The 21,015-nt window shown below is 39.9% G+C and overlaps 2 protein-coding genes across 9 annotated transcripts in view; one reads left to right on the plus strand and one right to left on the minus strand.

Annotated features, from left to right (window-relative positions):
- DDC (dopa decarboxylase) overlaps window positions 1–18,748 on the minus strand; it is a 73,401-nt gene extending 54,653 nt beyond the window's left edge. Inside the window, exon 1 of one of the 3 annotated variants that reach the window (XM_015653303.2) lies at window positions 18,536–18,746. The gene's annotated coding sequence lies outside the window, so the exon portion shown is untranslated. Of the gene's footprint in view, window positions 1–1,988; window positions 2,113–18,535 lie in introns of those variants that run through there. The other 2 variants (XM_015653309.2, XM_033512142.1) reach the window with 2 other exon arrangements.
- Window positions 1–21,015, plus strand: part of CDH18 (cadherin 18) — a 1,344,136-nt gene that overhangs the window by 760,587 nt on the left and 562,534 nt on the right. The gene's annotated exons all lie outside the window — the stretch shown is intronic.

Here is a 21,015-nt window from a genome sequence, read left to right on the forward strand (position 1 = left end):
GGAAATTTAAGAGAAACTAAGCCTCTTTCTAAAGTATTTAATAGTGGTCTAGCTTCTTGAAGGCCCCTAAAGTGTGAGAAAGTCTCCACACTCTCAGAGATCCTACACCTCCCAGGATGAGTTTCAGTATATTTAGTACCTGCAAGCTGAAACCCAAGTGAGGAGAGCACAGCTTCCCAGGAGGTGCCCTGCCTAATTATCACCTACCATACTGTGAGCAGTCTGAAAGCAAATTCATTGACAGCCTCACTCTGATTGATACAATACAATTTCACCAAGCATATATTCTGCCTGAGCATTTTTGTTCCCAGTAAGAATCAATGGCTATTGTCACCACTGCACACTTCAGATCAAATCCCACATTACTGGAGAAGATTGAGTTCTGCTCTAAACTGCAGGTAAAACCAAGAAAAATCATGCTAAACCTTAAATTATATCAGTGTATCTTTTTTTACTTATTCATAGATAAACTCCGTGGTCTTTGGATTTTCCTGTAATTTGTCAGAGGACAAGTACACCACACAATCTAAAGTTGGCATATCCTTTGTTGCTTTTTTTAAACTACTCCTACCTCAGTGCACTGAAATAAGAATACAGACATATTTTATTTTACTGAAGTTACCAAAAATTGTTGCTAGTCTTTAGATTGTACATGTTCATTTGCAAGCAGTTTTCTACTTTATCTGAAACTGGACCATACAAATGAGTAGTTTACATACAAGTAATTATTAAAGATTATGTTAATAACATTCAGCTTATTTATTATTTCTGTTGAAAAAGTATTGACTATGGTTTTAGAATCTGGGTGGGTTTTTTAGTATTTACTAAATATGAATATAAAATATACCTAAATGCTATTTGTTATGAGAAAGAGAAAAAAGATGAAAAAGCAGAAAAAGAGCAAAAAAGAGGAAATGTAGAATAAATGAGAGAGGTATATTTGATGCATTATAATTTTATGTCTGCCTCTTCTCCAGTTCATCAATCTAAAATAAACATCAGCTAGCAAAATAAAATCTTTTAGCAGCTCCTGTTCATAAATACAGACAGGAAGAGTGCATAGACACATTAATAGCACCTATAACTGACAGCTGTATTTGCTCAAAAAAAGTAATAACTGTGTATCTTTCCAATATATGAGACAAGTGCATTTTCTATTCTGCCAACTGACTGTTGCAGAACAAAATGTAATTTAAGGGCTCATGGTGCTTCAGTGACACCACTGAAGCCATGAAGACTTCCTGCTACTGAACCCAACTGAAGGTTTTTGCAGCTGTTGCCACTGTTAAGCTGAACTTCCCCTGCTGGCAATAGGATATTGCCAGAAAAAGAGCTTAAGAACGAATTTTATTTCAGCACAAGTAAAAAGGAACTGGATCTACTCTGTACTTCTACCTTTGCACAAGTCAAGAATTAGGAGTATATGTTACAATCACTACATTTTATCTAAAGAATTACATTTTCCAGAAGTTGCTGGCTGTATTCATTTCTTGTCACTGGCACAGAGTTAGGAACTTCATAATGTTCCCTGCTGAGCTCTTAATACAGTGACGGGAAAGGGTTATTTCTGAGGAAAACTTCATCCTAAAAATGTAATGCATTTAATTTATCTTGAAATTTTATTATTCAGAATATTTGATAGAGAATTTCTCAAGTTCTGCTTGGTTATTGCAAGCACTGCTGTACTTGGAAAAAGAAGATACAAACTTTTGTATACATGCAATTCTACATAGACGTATATAAACAGTTACAGCTGACATACATCAGATGTAAAAACAAGAAAACGCAACATAATAGGTGTACACTACATTGTGCGAACTTGGATTAAAAATAAATGCTGCTATTTATTATTATCATCCCTAAAATAACACAAACTGGCTGTTTATTAACTGATCTCCCACTCTCCATAACCAATTGTTGCATTAATCCAAATGTACCTACTTGAATTTAATAACCATAAAGCCTTAAGGAAAAAGATTGTTACTTACAACGAGTTGGTAAGGTTTTTGCTTCTCCCCTGCCCTTCTCACTGCCTGTCTTTGCTCCTCAGTGACAGCTATAAAGCAGAGAGGATGCAGTTGCCAGCATATATAGGCAGAGTATCCATGTCCCTTCAGCCTATCACAGCCACGGGCTTTGCACTGAACGTGCAGCAGCAGCATCTCCCCCTCCTCCCACAGCTCCTCCAAAATACACTTCACAAAGAAAGCTCCCCAAAAAGCAGTAGGATCCGACCGAGAAACGGCTCTTGCCTAGGTTATCTCTGCAGTTCCCTGTGTTTTCTTCCAGGGGCTCCATTCACAAGTTCATTAGCAGTGAGTGTCTGATCACATGCTCCCCATCTGTGCTGCACACTCTGGGACATTGCTACTAAGGCTGCTGCAGTAAAAGCAAGTGCTTTGATTCACTTCTGTGAAATATTATTGCCAGGAAAGAAACACGGATGTGGTTGAAGTATCACTCAAGTGACTGCAAGCTCTCAGCAGGTATATAGCTATGGAATTAACATCTCCAGATAAGTTTTATCCAACTTTTCCCAGTTTCTCTCTTTAATCATATGTACACTTAAAAGCAATTCTAAGCATTTAAGATTGTTTTTCCCATTCTAAAAAAAATTATGTGGAGTTCTCTTTCCTAGATGGATCCAGATGACTTCCTGTCATTTTTATTTCAGTCAAGTTAATCTAAGAAAAAAAAATACTATCAGCATTTCGTAGTCCTAAACAGCTTATAGCCAGGCAGTGTGACAGACTTGGGATGGTCATTGCTCTCAGACCAGTCTCCAGTCCCAGCACTATTGTTACAGCCAACCTTTTTGTGAAGGAGAAAAAACTCACAGCTTTTTAATACTGTCATAGCTGTGTTTGCTCTTCTAATGTTACACTAATGACAACTCTGCTACAATTCTGGAAGAGCCTATTCAAAATAAAAACAGGACCTAAACTCCCCAGGTGAGCTTTCTGGTGTCATTGCACTTGTGCCAGATTATTCTATGATCTGACTTGCATTTCCAGTGCCTGCGTTGGCTGCTATAATGATTAGTTCTGCGATCATGAAAAGCATCAAGAAGTCCCAGTCAATTGCTTCAGCTTCTGAGATGTTTTCCACATCAAATCATCAAAACTTCTGAGTGCACAGGGTTACAAACTAGGCATACTGGGACCCCACAGGAAAGCAAGTGATTTGGAGACTTTTCCTGTTTCATTCTTTTCTTCCTGAATTTGACTGAAAAGGCTGAAAATTCAAAATTTGTTGTGAAGGTATAAGAGATGCAAAAACTGAAGCTGTCTCTAGTAAACTTAAAGATAACTGAAATCTCACTTCAATATTCCATCCAAACGGCTTGCAAAAGCTAAATATCTTTCAAAGGAAATTAAAAATAGAAACTAAAATTAAGATTGGAGCACTAAAATCATGTGTTAAAAATCATTTAATCAGTGCTGAAATACAACCTCAAAGTCACCTGATGTGTTTTTATTTCTCTGCTGTACCTGTAAAGCTTGCTGTGAAGAGGCAATAGCCACATTTTCCATTAAAATATTTTTTTGTAATTTCTCAGGAAGAAAAATGAAATAAAGGTACAACAGGCAAGCTGAGAAAGGCGAATTAAATGCCCTTCTAAAAAGCATGTTCCATGTCTCTTCTACAATTTAGAAATTCTTCTTGCTCATATTAGTTTGGTAATTCTCATCATCAACTCTTGGCAATAATCAACTCTTTGTTAACAGAATCTTTCTGTGGTGGACAAAAAGAAGATGAAGTTTTCTATCATAGGTGCTGGTTAAGTCAGACCTGATGTGGCCCTGTGAATTTGTTCCAGACCCTTCAGAATGCTCTCTCTTTCAAAGCCAGGGAACAACTTTGTTTACTGCTGAAACACAACAAATAGAGATCCCCTTTTTAGTGCCAAACTGTTCCAAAATTCAGGATATTAGCATGTGAGCAATAACACATGATCCCAAAAGGTTTACAGGATGGGGCTTGTTGGTAAGCACCCAACAGACCTATTATTCACAGCCAACAAGAGACAAGCTTCAATATGTTTTTGCACGTGGAAGTCAACTGTGATTATAAACGATACCGTGTCCATGCAGTAATAGCACCAATTTATTACCATTACTGAACCCTTTGGATTGCAAATGAGAGAGAGGGAGAGAAGCTGTGTTTGAACAGGAGGCTCCAGCACAGCACCAGAAAATAAAGCAGACCATGTGTTCTCAGTCACTGCAGTCCCATTGTCAGTCCATTTGCAAAGACATGGATCAAAGCAGATGGGATTAAAGTTTGTACCCACTTTCTAATAGCTTTCTCCTCTTCCATGACTGTACAATGCAGGTTAGAAATGAAAAGGCAGTTTCCTCAGGCTTTTAGTCCAGTTATGATTAGATGGCTCTACTCCCAACTTTGTTTTTCCCTCACCTGAATAGCCTGACACTCTTCTCATGCTAGCCTCGTGGTGTGGTACTAAATTTGATGAAGATGTGTTTGGGCTCTAGTTCACTGAGCCTAGCATTATTTGAAGAAAAACTTCTGAGTTGTAACATGAAGGGCTTTAAATTCATTCAGACATACTCAATATCTTAGACATTGAGAAAAATAATTTGAAACAATTAATTTGGGATTTAAGGCAATGTTTCTGCCTCTTTTCCACATTTGGTGTTGAAGGAACAGTCACTATGCATAAAAAACAATCACTATGCAGTTGCCTATGCATAAAAAACCCCACTGATTTATTGTATTTGGTTTACTCTGTGTCTGTACTTTAAGGATGCTATCTGGAAACTGTAGGCATTTTTATCAGTTTTCCTTGCAGTTGCTTCTTTATGGATGTTAACTGTGAAGCAAGGAGCAAAGTGCCTGTAGAAATTGCAGGCCGCATAGCTTTCTCAGTCTTGCCTGAGAAAGTGGTCTGGGAAATCATGGGGAGGAATTAAAACAATCCTCACAGACAGAAAACAGCCTTGCAGGTGCTGTTTGTCTGTTCCTTGTTTTCTTGCAAGAGAAGGTCGAGGGGTGTTGTACCCCACTGACCAATGATGGTGATGTGTTAGTTTACTAGCCAATAAGAGTTTCTTTTCTGTACTTTTCATGTATCGGTCTATAAAAAAGACCTGAAGTAATAAACCAAGAGAAATTCTCCTGATCGACTCCCTAGAGAGTCTGTGTTTTTCTTCTTGCCGTTCCTAATAGAGCAACACTTCTTCAAAAAGAGAACAGTAGTAGAACCCCACCTTTGTCTTTCTTTTTCCCTCAGTATATTCTTCCATTAATGTTATACTAGTTACAGGAAATTATCTATGAGAAGAGTAAAAGAAACATAAGTGAGAATGGAATGAAATATCCTCTAATGTTCCATAAACAAGCTCCAACTATGCATAAGCACAAATATGAGACAAGAGGACACTATTTTAGATAAAATGTGCAACTAACAATTTTCTAATCAAAACAAAAGGGTGTATATCCTTTGGAAGTAAGTAAGAATTAAATAAAGCCTTCAGACACAAATAGATGGATTACTCTCAACGTACGAGGATAAAACCTAAGTCTCCTGCCAAACATAAGTAGACTTTGCAACAGATTAGCCAGGAAATGAATCTGAGACAGAACTGACAAACTGGGAAAGTAACTATCCTCTTTTTTCATAAATATTTTATGTGTGACTTGTTTTCCCTGTTCAGTTCCTACTGCTGGTTGTGTGAACATGTGAAGGCAAACCAAAGAAGGAAAAAAAGGAACTGCTAACTAAGTGAACATGGACACAGACTCACACACACAGTTTCAGAGGAGTTAATGTACCATTTGCTGGTTCGAGGCAGCCTGAGCATATTACTCTTATGGAAGCAAGCCTGCAGAAAAGAGAGGTTGTGATGAACTGAAAAAGTGTCAACAGAAAAACTGACAGGCTGTGAAGAGTCACAGAGACAGTGAGAGCAGGCTGCAATCACAGTAGGCAGACTCTTCCAATACAGAGATAGGAATAGCTTCTGCTGTGAGCTGAGATGTGCTTACCTAGGGGCGTAGGCACTGCCAGGGCACTCGTCCAGCTATGTATTGCTCACAGAGAGTGTTCTCAAGCATTGACTATTGTGAGCTTCACAGAAGCTATGGCTGACAGATGAACCACTATGAGGCCTTAAATGTGCTGTGAAGACCTCATGTTAGAAAAGCAAGACAGAGCAATTAGTTTATGAACGGAATAACCCCGTGTGGATGAAAAGACAGACCCAGGTGAGGCATGAGGAACAAAGATGGCTTGAGATACAGAGGGAACACAATGCAGTGCTTGTTCTTGAGCAAGTGATTTGTCTGGATCACTGTTTACAAGGATATCAAAGAACATACAATTCTTGGTTGAGAAAGTATTTTGCCACTGACTGTGATTAATGTCTTGTCACAAAGGGCCATGCACTTGCAATAAGCTTGGAAGAGCATTTGCCACCACTGTAAGACTTGAGTCATTCTGGAAAGAATGAGAACATCACTAGAGTCTCTTCATAAAGAGAATGTTGGTGGCCAGTTGTCTGAGATTACAGCAAGTACCATGGCAAGAGATCACACCAGTGTTTCTTGCTATACCTTCCTGTCAGCTTTTCTGCAAAGGCATTTTTGGCTCCCCTTCAGTCTGTGCTAACACATGCATCTTTCCAGAAAAGACCAATTCAAAGCTTCAAGAGACTTAATGCTTAGTAGAGCACATTGGAAAGGTTCATGGAGGACTGTCTCCTGTGGGAGGGACCCCGTGCTGGAGCACGGGAAGGACTCCTCTACCTGAGCAGCAGGAGAAACAACTTGTTGTGAATTGACCATAAACCTCCATTCCCTCTCTCCCATCACCACTGGGGAAGGAGGAGGTAGAGTTTGTGAAGGAGGGAAGGGTGGGCTAAAGGTGTTTTAAGGATTTATTTTACTTCTTATTATCCTGCTTTGGTTTAATTAGTAACAAAACTAACTGGTTTTGTTAGTAATGATTCAATTAATATCCCGAACTCAAGCCTGTTTTTCCCATGATAATATTTGATGAGTGATCTCTCCCAGTCCTTATCTTAACCCAGGAACCCTTGGTTACATTTTCTCTCCCCTGTCCAGCTGTGGAGGGAAGTGACAGAGAGGATTTGGTGGGTGCTGGCATCCAGCCAGGGTCAGCCCACTACACACATATCTGAAATGAGAGCTCCGGAGAACTGAGTGGGAACCAGATCTTCCACATGGCAGAGGGTCTCCCTGGTCATGGACACACATTCCTAGCTGAAGCAATGAGTAAGGTAATATTTGCTACCTTCTGCTCTGGCCTGTTGTCTTCACCTCAGAGCTGTGAGTGATAGATGTACACAGGCCACCTGCTTGAGTGCAGGAAGATACATTTACACTAAGATGAGAATTTCTATTGAGCCATGTGACCCTGGATCCTGACTCCTGCTAATATGGTTCACATAACCAACGCCATTTCCTAAGACCAACATTCATAACATGTAAGTATGCTGATCAGGTATCACCTCCTTCTCTTTTCCCCTTTTCAACATTGTAGGTGTCACCAAAATGTGATGACCCCCATTACAGAACAGCCAGATCCCCTGTCAGCCTCGTGAAAAAACTATTTACCCATGCAAGATTGCTACCAGGAGGTGGTGAGACCTATTAAGGAACACAGAAATGTAACAGTACATGAGATACTGTCTACAAAATCAATCAGCTGCAAGGCCTGATGCTGGACAGCAAAACCCATGATCCCCCAGTGGTCTGGGACACAGCCACTGCTGTCATCTTCCTCTGAAGACTGAATGAATCCTGTTCTCCTGGATAAAGTGTGAGTCCAGATTATGATTAGTGTATCATGCACTGATGACTATGAATTTGACTCAATCTGTAGAGGGTCCAAGTGACTAAAAGTATAGGTAATTAAAGACTCTAGATAGTAAGAAAGCTACAATCATTACTAGAAATTTTGCTTAGCTGAAAATATAATTCATAAAAAACTGTGCAACAATAAACTACATTAAATCCTAAAAATTGTAGATAAGAATAAACTATGCTGAAAACTATGTGTTTAATTGTAGTAATAAAGGTCTAATTGTACCTAAAGCCCTGTAGCAAATTCTCATCTACCAAGGATCCCTAAAAGAATCTGCCTGTCCCTGTGACATTAGATGACAGAGCCACCAAGTGTTCACATGCCTCATCCTGCCAACTCCAAAAGAAAGGCAATCATCTCCAGCTAGGAGGGAAAACAGTGAGCCAGGAAAGATAACAGCTTAAGCTGCTGCAGGTAGCTTCACCACAATGCAGCCAGGCATCTCCCCACTCAGAACTGCTTGCCATCTGTTCTCCTTATGATCCTGTTCACTTCCATACCTCAGATAATCACAGCTTCCACATTATCATTAGGAGAGACAGGCTCTCATTTAGCCAGGAATTACTGGCAGAGACAGGCAGTTAAATAAGAAGGACAGTCCAATATATTCATTAAATTTGTACTCAGAGGCCTTATTTCAAGCTCCTGCTTTCAAGTACAGATGCAAGTCTTTGCCATATGCTATGAAATCCTGGGTAAGTTCTGAGAGGAATTTTCCATAAAATATTTTGCTAGAAAGGGTTGTTCTCTTCCAGCTTATTTTTCTGTGCTACCACATTTGGCTCCAGCTGGATTTGGAATCCAAACAGCCTAAATCTAGGCCACGTTTAAAGTGGCAGCACCCTCTGTCAAAACTCTGACAGTGTTTGTCTCTGGTCAGAGGCATAAATTTTGAACCTCTCTGAGCTGAGGTCAGATGGTGCCAGTCTAGACGCAAACTGTTTTCACATCAGTCTGATATTCTGCAGAGTTCTTTGAAAGACAGTCTAGAAAAGTTTTGGAAATTTTGAGATTTGTTTTCTTCCTTCATGCCAACTCTTAAAAAAGCACTCCCTTATTTAGTGATCTTGTTCTGTGTAGTCTTCAGAGATATCTCTTCCACCTCGACCACCAGGCTTTTATCAGCAGGAAGTGGTAAAGAAATGTAATTTTTCACTGTTTTTCAGTGCTCAGAGAACACAGAGTGGTGTGAAATTATGCTTAGGGAAGGAGACTCACTACCACATTTTATGTTATATACACTGTAAAATATAATAAAGCAAGATACCTTACCTGCCCATAGGCTGAATTCTAGGGGATATTTTCCGTTTCTCTTTCAACAACACACCTAAAGGTATTACTGTTGCCCATTGAATCAAAAAGTAAGAAAACAGCTATGTATCTACATTCTTTGACTTGTGAATGATTTAAAAGCTGTTAATATTTTACAATGGTTGATAATTTTTTTCTTAATATGTATGTTCAGCATGTAAAATCACACTAATCTTTCATCAAAATTATGGTTTATTTACTTTATCTTACACAATAATGAACTCATACAACCCAGGTCTACATTTTTTGTGATTGTAGTCTTCATGAAAAATAATTGTGGAAATTAATTTACTATATATATATATATATATATATATGCAAAAGCCTAACTAAAGATTCTTCAGCTGTGAGTACAATGCATATCATCCACATTCCAATCTTGCAACACTGCTAAGATAAAGGAAATAACTCAAAGCTGTGTTAAACAAAGCACTAATTACATGATCTCCTGGCTTCCTATTCATCGCAAAAAAAAAATAAAAAAATCCTATGAAAAATAGTGTTACACTATATTCAATGGATACTTAGAAACAAGAGTTGGTTTCTACCAATGCTAGAATAGTAATCTGTCACAAAAGGCCTGGCAATATTTCTGGAAGCTCAAGACAATACAGTTCTCTTCATCTTAGCAGCTTTCAGCTGTGCTGGCTGCTACTGCTGTTATTCAGGAAGACAAGCTGTAAAACTGATGACCAGGTGACCAGAAGCATCTTCAATTAGCATGTGGAAGAGGACTGGAATAAGGGATCCAGAACCTGTGTTAAGACTCAGAACATTTGCTATAGTTCTGCTTGTTGAATCTGAAATAGAGATAGGTGGAGCTCTGGGTTTTCTAAGAGTGAAGCTGTTCACATCTTCTTCAGGCATCTAAAATAAATTTTTTTCTTATGTGAAAAATGGGCTGAATATTGTGCCTGGGATTAATATGGGAGCATAGAGGCACTGTGCAGTGAAGAAGGGAATGATGTCCAAATTACAGCAGGGGACACAACTTCCTGTACTCACAGCTCAGTTACACACCATCATCCAGCACCATCTATTTCATATTTCCCTTTGTGTTTGTCCTGTTAAACATCTATTGAATAAGCCATTCATGTTCATAAATTTCCTGTTTCATTGAAAATATAACCTTCCTGCTGTTTTTCAAATAAATGAACAGTGCTTCTATGTCTATGTTCTGTTTTCCTTTCAGTTTCCTTTAACAGGTACTTTCCTTGAGCAAAATAATGTTTTAGCCTGCTTTGGATATAATAAATTTTGATTCATCATCTTAGCAATTTGAAAACATCTCCACTATTTGCCAGAGGCTGTCTGTAAGAATGGTATTTTTTCAAAAAAAACTTAATACTCTCCTGAAAACAAATACTGGGTTCAGTTCTAACGTGGAGTTGTGCTGAGCAACAGAAAGCACTAAAAGATGACAAACCAGAACCTGGCAGCAGGTCAGCTGTACTAGATGTGATAATCTTTGTACTGTAATTATGTTGTAACAACATGGTGAAATAACATTCAAAACTTCAGAATAGCAAACACTTTTCTTCACGGAACTTTTTTTTTTGTAATTTCTGTACCGAACATACATACACTAAAAAGAAATACTTGAAAGCAATTTGCAGCAAATAGCCTCCATAGTCTCATTATTGTAATGGAACTTGACCCTCAAAACAAGCAAGATAAATTAATGATGTGTCAGCATGCCTATCCTAGTAAAATAGCATAAGCAAGCCTATAGGTCAGCCAAAGAACCTGTGTAACATCAAGATCATTTTAAGTTTCAAAATCAATGAAACATTCAAATTAGGGATGATTTTCTAAATGAAATGGTAACCAAAAGGCATTTTTTTTTAACAGCCACCATCAAGGACAGGATAAATAAGAACAGGTGAGAAAGAAAGCACTAACACATAGTACCTACTGATTTGTAATAACATTTTTTATTTTGTAATATTAATAACACTGGCTTCCCTATATCACCTTTAATACATTACTCCTACTAGCTGTGAAATTTTGACAAAATTTATGTGCTTTTAAAATGACTATTCATATAGAGGTATTACATCAAAAATTGTTGCTCCAAAAGGGCAAAATGTATTTTTAAGAAATATATATTCAAAAGTGTAAGCAATCTACTCTTGAAAAATCAAAAAAACATTGTCCAAAGAAACCTTCAGAATAGAGCAAAAGCTGTAGCAAAGAAGACTGACATTTTTTGTCTTATTTTCTTTTTAACCTTGAAAGAAAATGTGAGAAAGCCAGAGTAGTAGCAAATGAGTAGTTCACCACTCAAAGTCATTTAAGGACTAGTATGCAATTAAGTAATTACTAGGCTGAACAGAACAGCAGTCAACATGATAACAAATTACTGCAATGGTAAAAAAATATATTTTTAAGAAAAAAGTAAATTAAACAGAAAAAAAAATTGTTTCCATCTCAGTTTTTTGGCCAGAGATAGGATGGAAATCACCCAAAGGCAGGAACATACTCATTAGGATGTACTATAGAAATATATATCAATAACCTTGAAAAGGAGGAGGCAGAGGTAGGCGTAAGAACAACCCAGGGCATGAATTCACACAACAGTTGTGTGCCGTGGGCAGATATTCTTGAGATCAGCCTTATAACTGGCTGAGCTGCTGATGCAGCTAGAGAGAATCCTCACACTTACATACATAATAATGCATCCTATTTTTTGTGCCTTATCTTTCATTAGCACAAAACACATTTGCAAGGCTCTGTATTTTACTTGTTGAATTTAAACTTTTCATTATAAGAAATGTCACTTACAGCAGCCTAACACAACATTAGGCCTCTATCCTGACAGGTGTGGCAGGCCTCAGGATGTGGTCCTGCAATACTTGCTCAGAAATCAACACCTTTATACCTGGTCCCCAGGCACCTAAGGAAAAAGGCACAATATGAGCCCTTTTAAGAGCTGGCAGGGCAGGCAAACAAGGAGACAAGTTGTTGCCTCCACAAGCAGTGCCAAAAAAAAAATAAAAAATCCTGGCATGTGCAAGACAACAGAAAACAGGAGAGAGAGAGTGTGAGGCACATGTCATGTTAGCAACCAGCACATGAAGGACTTCTGAGAGTCTGAATAGATCTTGTAAGAAAAGCTCAACATATATAAGCATGTACTTCTATACCCACCTGAGTAAAGGTTGTATGTCATTAGCCTCAACAAACAAGAAATGTATGACTAAATAATTAACTAAATTCTAGTATGATGATGAAAAGGAGGATTCTAGAGACAGATGCTAACATTAAATATAAATTTCCTTGGAAGGAAAAGAACAGTGAAGAAACAGAAGAATATGCCATAAGAAAAAAAATATCAAAACACTAAAAAAAACATTAAAAAAGGAAAATCACAGCACTATGTGTAACATGTGCATCCAGTCAGAGGTTGCTCTTTTTTCCTGCTGGCTCAGGCCAGGGCCCTACTGCTGGCTGGTGACTGCTTGGGGATGTCTGTACTGGCACTCTACATGGGGTGCAAAATGCTTTTTGTTTGAGCGTGCACGTTCCTCAAAGCTATGCTTATGCTGTTATTGTTTACAAAGCTTCACAAATGCTTTCTATTGCTTTATAGGTTTGCTTGAATTAACCAGTTGAATTGGTTAATTAAGGTGAATGGATACCAAAAGAATGTATTTGGTTTCAGGACTTCCATTTCTGAGCAATTATAGTTCTGTATCTACATTTGTCATGAAGTTTGATTTTGTACACTTACCATTGGTCCTTAATAATAATAGTGTTAAGCAGTCATGTAGATGCAGAGGCTTTCAAGTTCTCACAATCAAGTATCTCCTCTGATTCTACACTGTGATAGTAAATTTTATTTACGCATTATTTTAGAAACTTACTGATATGAAGGAATTTTCCTCATATATTAAGATCATCACTAAGTTGCTTTTAATTATTAAACTTTTACTATTTAATATGGGGACATCTGTAACAGCTTCTTAGTTTCTAATTTTCATGATAAATGTTTCAAAAAGATACTCTCTAGCCATAATTTCTTTCTTTCTTTCCAAGAATCAATTCTTTTGTTCCCTGGATATTTCCACTTGCAAAGCAAAATCCATAAAATTAGCTGGTCTTTTATACTTGGGCAGAAAATTTGATCGTCTTATAGAACATCTTCACTATGTGTCAATCGTCATGGATTATTCATGTTCATGACTGCAACAGACCACAGAATCACAGAATGGGTAAGGTTAAAGGGGCTGCAGTGGTCATCTGGTCCAACCTCCCTGCTCAAGCAGGGTCATCCCAGAGACATGGCACAGGATTGTGTTCATTGTATTCTATACTGTGAATATCTCCAGTGAGGAAGACTTGACAACTTCTCTGGGCAACCTGTTCCAGTGCTGAGTCACCTGCACAAGGAAGTACTTCTTCACAGTCAGGTGGAACTTCCTGTGCATCAGTTTCTGCCCATTACCTCTTGTCCTATTGCTGGGCACCACTGAGAAGAACCTGGATCCATCCTCTTGACACCCTCCTTTCAGATATTTATACACAATAATGAGGTCCCATCTCACTTGTCTTCTCTGAAGACTAAATAGGCCCAGCTCCCTCAGCCTGTTCTCATAAGAGAGATAGATACAATATTCCTCTTCCTCTCCCACAAATTCTCTTAGATATTTGTCATTTATTAGAATACAGGCTTACTCACCATCTCCCATCTCAGGCCTCTCACTAACCATCACTACAGCAAATATTCTTTTTGGTCCCATCTATGGGATCTATGGGTCCCATCTTAACCACAGCTGGAGGCCTCAGAGTCCCCTACTTTAGCTGCCTAAAATAAATGAAAGCTGCAATACCTGGGGCCTTTATATTTGTGAGATACAAAAACTTGCAGTTATTCCACCATCTCATTATCCCCTCCCCCCTCTTTTTTCCTATTAAAGATGCAGCCGTAGGAACAGGGGAGAAGAGCTAGGAATGCCACATCTTGAATAGTCAGTACAGAGCTGCAGGAACCTCAGTACAAATAATCTGAAGTAACACAGGATACAGAGAGGGTTAAGAAGTCTTAAGGGTCAAACTTAGTCTAACCGATGTTGGTGGCACTGTTGGATGAAAACCTGTGTTTAATAAGTAGCATAATCAAGAGTAGCAAGACGTTTGGATCCACTAAGAACAAGTTGGAGAACTACAGGAAAAATATTCAAGTGACTTTTGATCAATTGTTGGAACATTTCTCAAACATTCAATATTCTCTCAGATCTTCACTTTCAAAAAGACTTCAGTACCCTCCTGGAGTGTAAGAGAAGATTTCTCTTCAAAGACACTTATGCTGTCCTCTGGGGAAGATTCAAATGAGTGGGCCCGGTTAGCTCTGAAAACAGAACATGAGAGAAACCAAGGAAAGGATAAGTGAAGGAAAGAGTACAGGGAGAAGACAAAGAACTTATTTCTGTTTTTCATGTTCTAAAAGCCCAGGGGGGATAATTCTGGGAAATTAAAGATAACACATTAAAAACAGATGGAAGAAAACACTTTTTCACATCATGTGTGGTTAAAACTGTAGAAAATACAATTACTGCAGGAAGAATTACAGTCAAGAACTCAACAAGATTCTGATGGGTTCGCAAATGTATAAGGATATCAAACATAAGAGCAATTTGAAACTGCTGGAAGGCACATGTATTTCTTAGGGGAAAACTGTCCAAGCATTTTAAAACTGCACAAAGACGTGCTAATCAGACTGAAAGACAAAGAAAAAGGTCTCTGCAAGATAATGCACCCACAGGATGCTGTTAAAGAAATGACACCTCCTCTGAAATCCTCTGCATTCGTTCTCTCTTCCTCCCTTCAAAGCAGCAGCACAGAAAGGGACACTATCTGCCACACTGAAAGGCCATTTCCTTTAGGGTATTGTCCGAGATGAAAAGGTGTCTGCTAGCCATCCTCCCAGCATGCTGGCATTTCATCAGTCTTCAGTTTGTCCCATGTGTCTGGAAATGTGTATTTGCCTTGAAATTCATAGAACTGGTACTATGATTAGATGGATCCTTTCTACTTCTCTGAGCTCAGATTGTTTTTAAAAGCAGAAAGCACAATATGTAGTATATCTGTAATTTCCCATCTCGATTTTTTGCATGACTAAGTGGTCACAGTAATGAAGCTTCCCTCATGTTATGTCACGTTAACTGTACCTGTGCTGTCATGTGTCAGAAAAATGAAAATCTAAAAACTGTGAGGTTTATTCATTTAAATGAAACAGTCTGTCAACAGCATAACTGAGTGCAAGTGAGGCCAAAACACAGGGAGGAGTTATAAGTGACTTAGCAGCAGCGTTACTCTGATGCTGAATTTATAGCCCTCCTAAACAATACTCTCCAGTGCATTTTTTTTCTAGGACCTCTTTTCCCACCAATTTTAGTCTGCTACTTATATTCTGTCTACCAATCAGGAAGAGATTATTCCCTTCCTTTTTGTAAACTGAACTCCAAATTATATGCCAGTATTGCTGACACTAGTGCTTGACGTTGCCCTAGCAATCAGACAGTAGATGGTACTTGGTATATATATAAAAAAAAAAAAAAAAAAGCCTGAAGCATAAGGAATGTCACAAACCCAAGTTTGGCACGACTGGCTTGAAACTCTGAAATGCTAATAATAACCCTGACTTAGGGTTATACATATTCCAGCTTCCACTGGAATGCACAGTTGCTTTTACTATGGCTTCAATTGTCTCCAGTGTTAAGAACAGATAAGTTCCATGTCCTCCCTCCTTATACTCCTTACAATGACTGAAACCTTTCCACCTTATCTTTGTTCAAAACATTACTAACCTCTCTGCTTCATATCCAATCTTGCAAGGACAGGCTGTACCTAACAGATGGAGAGACACATCCTCTGTAGAGAATGGGATGTTTTGATAGGTGACAGTACTGGAGTCACATCTTTGCCTTCAAGTCATCCCATGTTCCTACACTGAGATTCACAGCATAGCACATCACTGAGGGAGAATGAATGAAAAAAACTCATGTCCTGCCATTAATCCTTGCATCAGTCAACTTAGGGACAAAATCTCTATGCTGTCTCTGAAACTAAAAAATAAATTCAAGAATAAAGTAGTATGTTTGAGATAACACAAGAATAATAATATTAAACTACATTTGACTCCATGTAAACTACCCAATTCCTCTGAAAACATACAATCAGGAAAGATAAAACTAATTTCTATTTACACTTTCACAAAGTTTAGCGCCCTGAACTTTAAAAACCAACTTGCCCTGAATTTTAAAACCAAATGTTCCTTTTTGAAACAAGTGGAAAGTGGGGCAGAAAAGGGGGAATCATACAGTATTATTTAACAGTAAACTGCAAGAGCAACCTTTCAAGCATCCAATGCTATTGCTAGGTCTCTGACAAAGAGCCTAACACCAAAATCCCAATTTATTTTCCAATAAATGACTATTTACCATAATATTTTTTCTCCTGTTTATTCATTTGGTTCTGAATAGATAGCTACACAATCCACATAGGATCAAGAAAGGTGAAAAATGTACAACAAAACAGTTGTTCCATTCCAAAATTTTCTACAGGAAAGATATCACTGCTAGGAGAAAAAAATAGAATCAGCATTAACTGGCTTAATGGGTAGACACTCATCAGAGAAAACACAGGAGGACTGTGGACATGCAGAGGCAATAGACAGTTGAGAAGAGCAACAGGACTGGGGTTAGGATATGCTGGAAATAAACTGAGTTTGTTTTATAGGTTGAACTTTTTTTTTTTTCACTTAGCAATAATGGAATACTGTTGGCCATGTATTTTTCTGATTACACAATATATTATCTGTGATTGAAAAAAATACACTTTTTTTGTGCCTCAGAAGAATGAGGTGAACAGTTCTTCAGAGAATCACAGAATGAACTAGTCTGGAAAAGACCTTTGAGATCATCAAGTCCAACCTCCTCATCAACTAAACCATGGCACCGAGTGACACATCCATGTCTTTTTTAACACATCAAGGGATAGTAACTCCACCACCTCATTGGGTGGACGATTCCAGTGCCCAATCACTCCTTCAGTGAAGAATTTTTTTTCCTGATGTCTAACCTAAACTTCCTCTGGCACAGCTGTGGCCTTTCATTCTGTCAGCAGCTGCCTTTGAGAAGAGACCAATCCCCACCTGACTACAAACTCCTTTCAGGCAGCTGTAGAGTGCTAAGGTCTCCCCTGAGCCTCCTTTTTTCCATGCTAAATAACCCCAGCTCCCTCAGCCATTCTTCAAAGGGTGTATGTTCCAGGCCCTTCACCAGCCTCTTGTTACCCTTCTCTGAATGCATCTGAGCACCTCAACATCTTTCCTAAACTGAGGGGCCCAGAACTGGACACAGCAGAATGGAAAGAACAGAGTAAAAAATACACACTAAAGCAACACAGAAATTTTCCATTGATGTGTATCAATTGACCAATCAAAGAAACTCTCTTACAACTTTAAACAAGCTTTAGCAATTTTAGCAAGAAATTCCAGTTTCCTCACTTTGTGGTGTTGTTGGGGGATGCACATTTTAAACATCAGAGTTCCAGAATGCTCTTCCTTGAGGCGTCACTCACCCAAGGAAACCTTTCAGCATATATCACAAGTATACTGCAAATCTGTTTTTCATTGAACTTTTATTAGAGTATCTTCTTTTTCCCCTTTTACTTACCATTGACATAAGTAGCAAATTTCTGTCATGTAAATAGTGACTATCATTTTATTTCACCTTTCCTTCTCCAATTTCAGCATCTTCTTACTCTTCAAATCCCAGCAATGCTGTAATAACTTTTGCTGTTTCACATTTAACCCCACATAAAATTGTAGTGTCAACATATGAAGATCAGTCCCTGAGCCATAAACAGGATCTCTATAAGAGGATATACCTCATGTGACAGGCTTACAATGAAACTAAGCTCAAGGACTTGGAACACAAAATTTTCAAAAAATAAGAATATTTTTTCTGACCAAATTTTAAAAGATTAATAAAATCAGCTTGTCAGCTGGCCTCCAACTCCAAGACTGCCCAGTACACCATCATTTAGAGGTACTGCAAACCTTTCAGGCTGCTTCCCTTAAGCAGCAGTGCCCTCAACTCACCTTTTAGCAGCAGTTAATAAAAAGTTCTCTTAAAAATGTTGTTAATTGCAAAGCTTTGATTTCAAAATGAACTTCATGGACTTCTGACTTTTCACCAAAACTGGCTTAAGCACATGTCAATTAAAATATTTACATTTAGCATAATATGCTGCATTTCTAAAGACTGTCTAGTTTAATACTGAACAAATTAGGTGGATTTATTCAATTAAATTATTTGGTGAAAGTGCAGAGGTAGCCTGACATTCAGACATTACCGATTTTATCCTTACCTTTTTGGGATTTCACTCCTTTTCCGGGTCTCTTCCAGGAAAACCGGTATTGTTTTTAGTTCCCTACAGTTTCCTGTAGTTCACAATGGCCCTTTGAAGAAGAGGTCACCAGAATTGGCTAAGAAATTTTAATCTCAAGAAATTTCTAAGGCTTTTCCAGCAACTATCAGGGCTTCACTGGTACTGTGGTCGCCCTGTACTCTTTCATTAACCATTAACCAGGCATGGCCCTATGTCAGCTTTATCAGCTGCTCTTTCCCAACACGGGGAAGCCAGAAAACGCGTGGGCTCATTCAGCCGCAATTCGCAGCCATTGTGACAGGAGGGACGTGGGATTTCTCATTTATTCATAGAGCCTTAGGAGAAATACCCAACGAGACGAGGGATGGAGCGAGCCAGCAGCCCCGGCATATCCTGCCTCTGCCGAGGTTACACCGGTGAAGCTGTCCACGCCACAGAGATGTCTGGCGAGACATCTGTCACACGAGCCAGCAAGTGGGACAGTTTGGGAAACCGCAGAGCCAGAGCTCTCGGGGCAGCGGCTGCCTGGCGGCTCCCGCCTGCCGGTGCCTCAGCGGCACAGCCGGGAGAGGGAAACCCTTACGTCCACAAACCGGGACATGCCGGGAACGGGGTGAGTGCTTTCGCCAGCCGTGCCCCAGCGCTGCCATTTGCAGCAGGCACCCCGCCTGAGGCACCCTGCCTCGGTTTAGAGCTGTTTTCAAGCAGTTTCACAGGAGACGAAGCCCACGGTGCCGCCATAAAACAAAGGAACACCAACCGCGGGAAAACCACGCGTCCGCGGTTAGAGCAGGCCTGTGCGCCGCGCCCTCTGCCGGCCAGGGGCAGGGGATGGGAGCCCGCCGTGCCCGCGGCCCTCCGGCCTCGCCGACCCGGCCTGCTCCAGCTGTGGAGCCGGACACAACCCGAGCTTTAAGTCAGCCGGCCCGCGCTGAGCGGACTTACTCCAGGATTTAGACTTGCCAGAATCGGAGACTAGAAATCAGCAAAATTAGGTTCCATTGTCACCGCTGTCGCTCCCGTTTGTCAGAGACCGTCCGCAGCTCCTCCGGGCACCTCGCAGGGCAGCAGCTGTCCGGGGCCAGCCCAGGTGAGCCCCTCACCGGAGCAGGACAGAGCTCAGCCACCCCCCGACGCTTGATTTGGGAGGCAGCAGGATCCTCCAGGGAGGCATAGAACCTGGCTGGGCACCAGCACTTGATCTCATCAATGTACATAAATGCTTCAAGGGCAGGTGTTCAAAGCATGGTGCCAGTCTTTTCAATGGTGCCCAGAGACAGGATGAGGAGCAGTGGCCATAAACTAAAACATAAGTTCCACTTCAACGTTAAGAAGACCTTTACACTGAGGGTGGAAAAGGCTGCCCCAAGTCGTGGAGTCTCCCTTTCTGGAGACATTCCAAACCAACTGGACACGCTGATCTTGGTCGCTGTGCCACAGCAGTGAGGTTGGATTGGATGATCTCGAGATGCCTTCCAACCCTAACAATTCTGTGATGTACTTTTCCCATTCTCCTCCTGCCTGAACAGCAGTGGGTAGCTTGGGAGAGCCTTGACAGCTCCCTGTGCACCTCCTACACCTGGCCTGCCAACCCCAGCACAGCGCTCTCCCTCTGGCTGCACCATTTTTCAGCAAGAAAAATCACATGGCTTGAGCAGGTGCACGCTCCTTTCTGTTCCCCAGATATCAAAAGTGTAAGGAAAACCTGTGTTTTACCCAGGAGAACCCTTCACAACACATCCCTGTGCACTGCTGAACAAAAACGCTCAGAGATACCCATTTATATGCAACCTTTAGTATAGTCATTTCTTGAAATGGAGTAGCACATATTCTTTGTTTAAAACTAATTTTAGAGGACACCTCAAAAATTCAGTCCCTGTCAATTATGACCCAGTTTTGAGGCTGAATGAAGCCAAACACTACTCTTGAACAACTTCAGAGGCCTGATGGACTCAATTCTGTTGTGGTAGCCCCCACACCCACAGCAAACCCTCCCAGTGGTAGGCTGGAGCAGGGGAAGGCACACAGCTGTTGCAGACCCTGAAGGCATCACTTCCTGGGGTGGATTGGTAGGAAGCAAATTCAATACTTACATTGCTGTTTCACTAAGGGCAGCCTTAATTCAGTCAAAGGGAGCCTCCAGTTGACTGAAGAGCAGGTTTTCTTAGTCGTTCCTCAGGTCTTAAGTGCTACCTTCAGTTGCCTCTGTATGAGGCAGCCCTCATGTGGGCACATCACTGGATCAGATAAAAAGTATCTCTAAATCTTGTCTTAGTAGTGGACATGAAGATGTACGTACATATGTGCTGTCAAGTAACGATTCTTCCCCTGAAGACTGCTCCTGGCACTTGGTGACGTGATCAATGGACTTTCAGAGAAAAAGATGGTATTTTTGTAATTATTATCCATCAGCTGAGTTTTCTCTATCATGATGTGATAGAAGCCCTTTATGAATGAAC

This window comes from Parus major, chromosome 2, assembly GCF_001522545.3.
Source record: "Parus major isolate Abel chromosome 2, Parus_major1.1, whole genome shotgun sequence".
Taxonomy (NCBI): Eukaryota; Metazoa; Chordata; class Aves; order Passeriformes; family Paridae; genus Parus; species Parus major.